Raw genomic sequence first — 7,715 nt, forward strand, 5'->3', positions numbered from 1 at the left:
GTCCAATTGTCATCACTGCGTATAGTACTGGAATATGCAACGAACATGTCCCTTTCCCGACACGACAAATTGTTCCCATCTAAGCACTTTCAACTGGATATACAGAGTGAGTCTACTCTATCATGATGGACCTGGACCGCTAATACTAGTAATACTAGCAAGGTCATTTTTGAAAAAGGGAGAATGATCTAGAAAAGTTTAGGATTTACTTCAATCTTGTACTAAATCATAGGGTTTCGGACGCTAAAACTCTTTCCAAACAGAGCCCAAATGTTACTAGGTTCGAAGTTGTACAGAACTGCCAAATAAGATCCGCACTCTCATCTAGCGGTGGATCCAGGGGGGCAAGGGGCCCAAACCCTTTTCAATTTTTGAGTATGAAAGAGGAAGAAAGAGTAGAAGAAGAGGAGGGAGAGCCCTCTACTTCATGATTAGAATCTGCCACTGCTCACATAGTTCGGTCCATTTGTCAATGACAAATGCCACATGTTAAGTGACTGACAATCCAAGGTAACTCACATGCTTACTTGCCCCCTTCAAACCTTATAGGTTTCCAGGTGGTTCCAAGATATTTTTCTACTCATATTTACACAAAAAAAGGTCCGATCGTTCAATCAAATGTGTCTAATGTCTTGTGTTATGGCATTTTTCTATTGTGCATTGGTGCCTAAGCATTTTTTGAAAGAAGAAAAAAAATAAACAGTGCAACATTTCCCAAGCAACATACTCAAAGGGAAAGAAAGTCTTCACAATAATTGTTTATCAACACTCAGCAGTCAGCACTAGAATTTTAATTTCACATGATTAAATGCAAAATGTGTAAAGCATGACGAAACAACTATTTATTATTGCTCTGCACATGGCACTGTTCAGCGAATATGGAAGATATAGCAACTTACTTTCACAGTGAGAATAATACCAAATGAGGCAGACACTCTCATAAACTTCACATCTTATCTCCATTGCATTGAAACCTCACCTAATTGAACAACAGGTAAATAAAGAAAATTTTCATTGTATTTGAGGTATGCTAAGCAAAACAGTACGTAGCTAGCAATATTTCATCTGATCGGATTGAGAGCTGTCAATCAGCAGAAAAAAAAAATGATGGCGCGATATGCTGTTATAGATTGTAATAATGCAATCACTAAACCTTTTACAGAGAATATGCCAATAATGTGATGCCATGTAAGCGTCCTATTTTGATGCGATTGACTTTTTATTAAAAAAATTAGTTTGACCGACATATATGGTCGGATCACAGCTTTTTATTTCAGGAATTGTTATGTGGCGGCTATATCTATATAAAGAGAAGTTGCATCAGGAAATGAAGCCAAGCAAGAATTTAATCTCCTATTTGTTAGGAATACGGAGTCCATATCATTTACGTATAGATTATTAGAATTTTTATCATATACTCCCTCATGTATAAGATGCTATTCTCAATATGGTATCACAACCAAGTTTTTTTTAGACGCCGCAACTCATCCTAAATCGATTCCACGTTTCTCTCGACTCGGCTGCTTTCCGTTGGTAGATCGATTCTCTCTTCCTACTCGTTGATCCGCTCATATATGCTCATCCGCACGATTTTCATTACGCTCGGTCTTTGCCCGCACCAACTGTCCATCGCGCCTCACCTCGTCGCGCCTCTACTCTGCCCGCTAGCGTTGGGCCGCCAATTTGGTCTCATCTCGGATCTGCACGCTATCGACCGCCCGTTGGCCTCCTACGCGTCGCCCACCCGCCCGCTGGCCTCCCATGTGCCCACTCCGATCTGTCGTGCGTGCTCATGTGATCCAGACGCTGTTACCGCAGCTGAAGAAACTTAGCGCCTTGGTCTCACTTCAGGAGATTAGAAGGAAATTAGATGAGGGCGGCCGAGGGAGACAGGCTGTATTTATAGAAGAATTATCACTGACAGTTTGGAATACAATCCGGCAATGATAATAATTAACATCGTCGATCCGTTTTTGTCAATTATTAATCCGTTGGTTTGGATTATAAATTGTCGTTTGTAATACGAACCGGTTAAGATAAATATTATCATTGCCGGTTATTAAAGTCACGTCTTTTTATGAACCGATAGTGATACATTTTATTACAGATGGTTTGTAATATGAACCTATTGAGATAAATATTATCACTGTTGATTATTAAATGTGCGTCTTTTTATGAACTGACAGTAATAAATATTATCACTATCGATTTGTAATACGAATCGGTTGAGATAAATATTATCATTTTTAGCTATTAAAGGCACGTCTTTTTAAAAACCGACAGTGGTAATATAAATATCACTGCTAGTTCATGTTACGAACCGACAATGATAATATGAACCGATCGATTCGTAACAAGAACCGGTAGTAATAACCGCTATCATTGCCGGTTCTTGCTGACACAGTTTTTTATGCGCACCTAAAATCTATCTATTCCAAAACCTAAAAGGAAACTAATTATTCTGAAACCTAAAAGGAAACTAATTCTTTTCTTCTCTAATTACTTTTCTGCGTCCATATTATTTCCCTCGTTACCATGAAAAGAAACAGCTCGTTCTCGAGCTGAATTTCTTGTGCTTAGGAATCAACAATTATCGTTGTATTAGTATGCAGCCATATTTTCTTCTAATTCTAGAAGATAAATTCCCTTTGACATAGGTGATATTTTAAAAATAGCTAGGGACAATTGAAGCATAACCCTTTTTCGCAGCGATAAGCCATCTCATGTGTAGTTAGGTGGTGCATACGCTGTCCAATAGTGGGGATGGAAGAAGGAACTGTAGGAATTGGATAGGATTGACGACCTTGTTGACCTCTAGGATGGACTACGGAGTTATCCTCAAGCTTGCTGCTGCTGTGGCTGATGTTGTTGCTGTTTCTTGTGCTATGGTTGATGCTGCTAGTGCTAGGCGAGATGAAGGCTTAAGGAGAGAACCATTGGGCTCTTAAGACAATTAGTGTTCATAAGCAAGTGCCAAACTCATGGTTGTTTGCAGATTGAAAGGGAATTGGAGTTCCACATAAGTGCTAAGGGATTTGCCAAGGTCTGAAGTGAACAACTAAATCTGTTGTTCAGGGAGAAGCGTAATCCAGTTTAGGAGAGACAAAAAATACTTCTGATAATTTGTCACAGAACCGGTTCGATAAAGGCGAGCTAACTCGCCCAAAGTTGGTGCGGATCGGGCGGTCCAAAACACATGTTAACAAATTTTGAGAATTTGCGCCAAGATACAATTCCTTCATCTCGTTCCAGATGCATGTACCACTGTTGGGCGTCGTCCGTTAAGTGATAAGATGCGAGCCAAACCTTTTCTTCCTCGAGAGTACACTGACCTTGAAAAAATTGCTCACAACGGTTGAACCATGATAATAAATCATCTTCGCCGTTGTAGGTCGGGAAGGATAGCTTATGATAGTGAGGAACTCCCCGTATCTCTTCGCTTTGATCCATGGGAAAGAGGCTGGAATTTCCCTTGTAGCTGTCATCCTCAGCCTTGGAGCCTTCACCCATGTTGGGCTTCTCGGAGGAGAAGCGCCCTTCGAAGTTATCTGGACGTAGCTTGATGGCGATGAGGTATGTCTTGATAGCGCCCATGTCAGTAGAGAGATGGCACAAGATGTCCTGATCACCCATGGTAGAAGAGGACGACGACTGCAACGTGGAGCAAAAGAAGCGGCGGCGGTTGGTAGGCGTTGGCAAAGACGATTGCTGGTGGAGCGGCAGCGATGGGGGCAGGAGCAGGATCGGTGGTCTCTGATGCCAAGTATTAAGAAATAGGTAGCTATAATAACTAGATCGCTCAGCTTACGGGCTCTGATCTTTACTTGATTATTTTCTTACTTGCCGGTTACATAATAGGCCTGTCTCTATATAAAGACCCAAAAGTTCTAACTAGGAAAGCTTATAGATAGAAAATGACTCTAATAAATCTTAAAATCTAACTATTTCAAAACCTAAAAAAACTAATTATTCTAAATTAAACAAACTAATTTTTTTCCTTCCTTAATTACTTTTCTACGCCCATATCACGTTCGTCTAAAGCTCTTGAGATGACATTTTGGTACGATGAAAGAGAGGCATAAGAATCAGTGCAGTTGCTTCTTCGTAGCTGGAAAGAGGAAACAAGACTGGCATGGGCATAGACTGGCGTAACAGGTATTACATCATGGATAAAAAAAATTTGAACGTATTTTACTGCCATGCATCTCTTCTAAATTTGTCAATTATTGGCGGAGAGGCGGACCTTCATTAGAAAAATGATGTGAACCAAGAAATTTCCTTATGCGTGCCAACCTGGACAAAAGAAGAAGCCTTGACATCATCTGTTATAGGGTCAAGTGGTCAACTGAAGCATGCTTGGACATGGACATCCGAGCATAGCACCAAATTGTTGGAGTAAAGTGTGTATTTCCTCTAACCGAAGTTGTTTTGTTCAAGACTTCTTATTCCCTGAAGATTGGGTCATTAGATTGGACGGAAACCGAATAACACGGCACTCAAGTCAAGTCTACGGACGAGTTCTACTCCACTTCGCACACATAATATCAAAACACACTCGAGAGAGATCATAAAGTAAAAGCACACCATCAGAACGGAGACATGGATCCTGCAGTTCTCCATCTCCTCCTCGCTGTGCACATTTTTTCCTGTGCAGTCTCTTCATTTTTCTGTCCTCCAACGCAGTAACACTCTCATCAGCACAAACCGGCAACAGGACCGAGGATGACCGGCAAGCCCTCCTCTGCTTCAAATCCGGCATCTCGGCCGACCCTGCCGGTGCCCTCAGATCGTGGCGCAACGACTCGCTCAATTTCTGCAGGTGGCGAGGGATCACCTGCAGCACAACTCCCCCAATCCGTGTGGTGTCCATGGAATTAAGATCTGTGAAGCTCAGAGGAAAACTGTCAGGTTGCATGACAACCCTTACTTCTCTAGTGCGGATGGACCTTTCAAGCAATGGTCTTTCTGGAAGGATTCCTGATAAGATTGGTGCACTTCCGGGACTTCAAACTTTGATGCTTGCTGGCAACAAGCTTGAAGGTAACATCCCTCCATCATTGAGTGTAGCTGCATCTCTTAGCGATGTCAATATTTCAAGCAATAAACTATCAGGGGAGATCCCAGCTAGCATGTTCAATAACTCATCCAAACTACTCAGGGTCGACCTCCAATTTAATGCTCTTTCTGGGGTAATTCCACATTTCCAAAATATGGCATCCCTGCAGTTTCTTGGCTTCTCTGGAAATTCGCTTTCTGGTAGGATTCCAGCATCTTTAGGAAATATTTCGTCCTTAAGTTCCATCCTGCTAGCACGAAACTTGTTGACAGGATCCATTCCAGAATCTCTGGGTCATATTCCGAACTTGAACATTCTAGATCTAAGCTACAACAGATTGTTGGGGTATGTCCCTGCCATGCTGTACAATGTCTCATCACTCCGATTCTTTAGCCTAAGCAACAATAGGCTTGCTGGACAGATACCTTCTGACATCGGCTACTCACTCCCAAACCTTGAATCATTGATCGTGAGTGGCAACACATTCAATGGAGTGGTTCCGGCTTCACTGGCCAACATGTCAATGCTCCAAGTGATTGATCTCTCAAAGAATTCACTAAGCGGCTCATTGCCATCTCTAGGATCCTTGAGAAACTTGAAACGACTGCTTCTACGAAGTAACATGCTACAAGCTGAAGACTGGGCATTCCTTACCTCCCTGACAAACTGCAGTCAGTTGTTATGGTTTTTGATGGATGGGAATGTCCTGAATGGAAATCTTCCAAAATCAGTTGGCAATCTTTCCACAAAGCTAGAACGGCTTAACTTCGGAGGTAACAAAATTTCAGGAACCATACCAGCTGAGATAGGGAACCTTGTGAATCTCACTCTGCTTGAAATGGACCAGAACATGCTTTCAGGAATCATTCCTTCAACTATTGGGAATTTAAGAAACTTGTTTGTCCTGAGACTGTCAATGAACAGATTGTCAGGTGAAATCCCATCCACAATTGGCAATCTCCCTCAACTAAACCAGCTTTTCTTGGATGACAATGGTTTGTCTGGTAACATACCGGCAAGTCTAGGACAGTGCAAAAGGTTGGGTATGTTAAATTTATCAGTTAACAACCTTGATGGATCCATACCAAGTGAAATCCTCAGTATTTCTTCCCTTTCTTTGGGGTTGGACTTGTCAAACAACAACCTTACAGGAAAGATACCACCACAAATTGGAAATCTGATCAATCTTGGCCTATTGAATGTTTCCAACAACAAGTTATCTGGTGAAATACCATCTGCACTTGGCCTGTGTGCTGTTCTGTTAACCCTGCAGATGGAAGGCAACATGCTTAGTGGGACTATTACTGACTCTTTGAGTGGACTGAAGGCCCTACAACAGATAGATCTCTCTGAAAACAACCTATCCGGTCAAATTCCAGAATTCTTCGAGAACTTCACCAACTTATATCATCTTAATCTATCATTCAACAAACTTGAAGGACCAATTCCAACCGGTGGTATCTTCAGTAATTCGAATGCAGTTATGTTGGAAGGCAACACAGCATTATGTCAAAAAATTTCCATATTTGCATTGCCGATCTGCCCCAGCACATCCGCAACTAAAAGAAAAATCAATGCACGCCTGCTGCTGATAATAGTCCCACCAGTTACTATTGCTTTTAGTATCATGTTTGTGTGTTGTTGCCACTCTTATGAAGGGAAACACAACCCAACCATCTGAAAGCTACAAAGAGACAATGAGGAAGGTGTCATATGGAGACATTCTTAAAGCCACCAATTGGTTCTCTCCAGTCAACAGGATCAGCTCAAGTCATACAGCATCAGTCTACATTGGTCGGTTCGAGTTTGACACAGACCTTGTTGTCATCAAGGAATTTCATCTTATGTGCTCCATGGAATCACCAAAAGATAGACCAGGAATGCAAGATGTTTGTGCAAAAATTGATGCCATCCAAGAGGCATTTGTTGAAACCTTTTGATAATGGCAATGTGATAATAAAGATGGAATTGTGGCAGGGGCAATGATCTAATTTAAGCATATCGGAGGAAAGCATCATGCAGACCAGGAGAAAAGCATTATGCACTTCAACAGTTGATGGGCTCCACCAACTACTATACACAATTGCAATGAAGTCTAAGGAAGGATTTAAGGTGAGCGTCCTCTGGCTCAAAAGTCAAAAAAACTGAGCCTGGCCGGACAACCACTTAACTCATCAGACTCTGCTGCATAGATTGGGACATGTAAGAGCATTTTACAATTAAATATTTCCTCAACTAATATTTTTTCTACAAATTAGCCATTCCGAGATTGGGCACATCATAGAATGTCCAATTAATTTGTGCTGTTAAAGAACTGGAAAACTATTATTGGCATGCTTCTACTTAGTTGTGAAAAATGTTCAGTATCGAATCAAAACAGTTCACATTCATGACTGTGCAGTACATCAACATTCAACAGCCACTCCAACGAATTATGGTGCACCCCACATAAAACAGATCTGTTAATAAGTATAATAATAGGCAAAATAATGGCTTTTTTATTAACCAGAGATTTGATTGTGTACCTTGTTTTGCTTCTTCTTTTGGTTGCTCCTTCTTGCTGGCTCCTTTTGAGCAATTTGTATTCCTGCTCCGCATGAAAAAAGCTTAACAGAATCAACAAACAAAAAAGTAATTTTCATTTACCAAAAGAAATCTT

General features: G+C 41.2%; 1 pseudogene; it reads left to right on the forward strand.

The window, feature by feature from the left end:
- Positions 1–3,631: 3,631 nt before the first annotated feature.
- On the forward strand, positions 3,632–7,478 carry LOC133905657 (probable LRR receptor-like serine/threonine-protein kinase At3g47570; annotated as a pseudogene).
- Positions 7,479–7,715: the final 237 nt, after the last annotated feature.

The sequence above is a fragment of the Phragmites australis genome, chromosome 23 (assembly GCF_958298935.1).
Source record: "Phragmites australis chromosome 23, lpPhrAust1.1, whole genome shotgun sequence".
Taxonomy (NCBI): Eukaryota; Viridiplantae; Streptophyta; class Magnoliopsida; order Poales; family Poaceae; genus Phragmites; species Phragmites australis.